Source organism: Macrobrachium rosenbergii, chromosome 52 (assembly GCF_040412425.1).
Source record: "Macrobrachium rosenbergii isolate ZJJX-2024 chromosome 52, ASM4041242v1, whole genome shotgun sequence".
NCBI lineage: Eukaryota > Metazoa > Arthropoda > Malacostraca > Decapoda > Palaemonidae > Macrobrachium > Macrobrachium rosenbergii.
This window is the reverse complement of record NC_089792.1, coordinates 13,224,421-13,226,920: the sequence shown is the minus strand read 5'-3', so window position 1 is coordinate 13,226,920 and position 2,500 is coordinate 13,224,421. Positions and strand designations below refer to the sequence as shown.

Sequence of the window (2,500 nt, the reverse complement as noted above, 5' to 3'; positions counted from 1 at the left end):
CAGTTATCACAGATGTCAAAGCTGAAGCGTCTTTACTAATGAAGCTTAATGAGTGTAGACAGATAAATGCTGGGAATACAAAAAGTAAATGACAGCAATTTTGTTTGCTTTAAATGAGATTTACAGGAATCCGTCTCCGTAGAGGGTGGGGGAAGGGGGCCCGGGGTAGTGCCGTCAGTGCACCTCACATGGTAGGCATTTTGCCCTTGGGTGGTTACATTTCCGCCCTTTGGTGGTCCGGCTTTATGCCCTGTGGCCCTCAGGGTTGCTCTCCTGTGGCCTTCAGGGTTTCTGCTCTGTGGCCGTCAGGGTTTCCATCCAGTGAAGGTAGGGTTTCTGCCCTGTGGTGGTCAGGGTTACTGCTCTTTCTCTTTCTGTTTTGTGCCCTGTGGCAGTGAGATCTGTCATTTGGTGGTCCGTGTTGCCGCCCTGTAATGGTGAGCGATTCTGCATTTTGGCAGTCTGGGTTTCCGTTCTTTGGTAGTCAGGGTTCTGCTCTTTGATAGACAGGGTTTCCACTCTTTGGCAATCAGGGTTTCAGTCCTTTTGTAGTCTGGGTTCTGCTCATTGGCAGTCAGAGTTTCTTCCATATGGCGGTCTGGGTTTCCCTTCTCTGGTAGACATGGTTTCGCCCTTTTGGCGGTCTGGGTTGCCGTTCTTTGGCAGCCAGGATTTCCGCCCTTTGGTGGTCAGGTTTCCGCCCTTTGGCAGTCTGGGTTCTGCCCTTTGGTGGTCAGGGTTTCTGCCTTGTGTTAGTCTGGGTTTCCGTTCTCTGGCAGGCAGGGGTTCCGCCCTTCGGCGGTCTGGGTTTCGGTTCTTTGGTAGCCAGGATTTCCGCCCTTTGGTGGTCAGGGTTTCCGTCCTTTGGCAGTTTGGATTCTGCCCTTTAGCGGTCAGGGTTTCTGCCCTGTGGCAGTTTGGGTTTCCATTCTTTGGCAGGCAGGGTTTCTGCCCGTTGGCAGTTGTGGTTTCTGTTCTGTGGTAGCCAGGGTGTCTGCCCCTTGGTGATATGGGCTTTTGCATTTTTGACAGTCTGAGGTGGTCTGGGCTTCCAGCCTTAGTTGGTCAGGGTTTCCGCTCTTTGGCGGTCTGGGTGTCTGCCCTTTGGTGATCTGGGCTTTTGCTTTTTGGCAGTCTGAGGTGGTCTGGGCTTCCAGCCTTAGGTGGTCAGGGTTTCTGCTCTTTGGCAGTGTGGGTGTCTGCCCTTTGGTGATCTGGGCTTCTGCTTTTTGGCAGTCTGGGCTTCTGCTGTTTGGAGTCCAAATCCTGCTGTTTGGTGATTTGGCTTTCAAAGTCTGGCTGTTGAGCCTCCGCCATTTGACTGTCTGAGGCATCTTCATCTGGCGGACTCTTTTAAGCTTGCCCAAGTAACAAAATATCATGATCCGAATGTGATCAGTCATACTGGACTGAAAGGTGTCCAAGTACGATCTGACATGATTTTTACATAGCTTGTAAGGTTTCCTTCATCTACAGAGAGGATTATATCAATACCATTTACATGTGTCAGAGCTTACGTTCTTCCATTGTTGGAATAATCGTCTCTTGTTTGATTGTCATTAGTCTCCTATTTCGTGTCCCGTATAAATGAAAATATAATTGGCTATCTTGAATCATTTCTTTGGACAGATAGCTCTGTTATTACCTTATTGACTGGGCATCCAAATTGATGTCTTCCAAAAACATCAACAACCTTATTTCGTCCAAAAGAATGTAGATGTTAAGGGAACGAGTAGTAGTACCGTTATGCACCGTATTTTTCTGCCTTAGTTATGTGTATATGAATTTCATTCGATATGTTTCTATCTAGTTTTTAATTGTTTAACTTTGCACTGTACTTCTGTTCTCCAGGTTATTTCATTTGACATTTCGTCATGTGGAAACTCACTAAGACTATCATTCTCTAAAATGACATTCCCCTTACAATTTGTGTCAGTTATATCATCGAGTAAAGAATATATATAGCCTAAATCATAAACAATGAAGCTATATTTAATTCAGACTATCCGGCAGACTGGAAAAATTTAAAAGACTGTAGATTGAATGAACAGCCTACCTGATAGAGGAGGTCTTACTCGGAACCCTTCCTTTATCCAGAGAATTACAGAATAATCTCGCTTTTGTTAAACTTTTTCTAATTTCGTACTGGATAATCATCATCTCAAAATAGCGCACACTCAAATTATTCCATGACCTCCAAGTTTTTCTTTAATCCTTTGCCAAAGTTATGTCGCTTGGACAACGCGAAACATAACATTTTGATTTTTTATTTACCCTAGCACCTTATCACCTTTGCAATAATTCACTTTAATCTTTGTGCCATTCATGAAACATGGTCCTAATTGTAAGGGAGATTACAGAAAATACTTGGATGAAAAGTTACTATACGTATATTCATTCTTACATACATGCATACATGTTTACGTACATTACTGTTTGTGAACCAACCTTTGATTTGCGAAGTAATTCCATTGGTTTTAGTATCACGGATTTCAGAAAT

The 2,500-nt window shown here is 44.2% G+C and overlaps 1 long non-coding RNA gene across 1 annotated transcript in view; it reads right to left on the bottom strand.

Annotated features, from left to right (window-relative positions):
* The window catches only part of LOC136833693 (uncharacterized), a 12,684-nt gene that overhangs the window by 9,389 nt on the left and 795 nt on the right, over window positions 1-2,500 (bottom strand). The window lies entirely within an intron of this gene.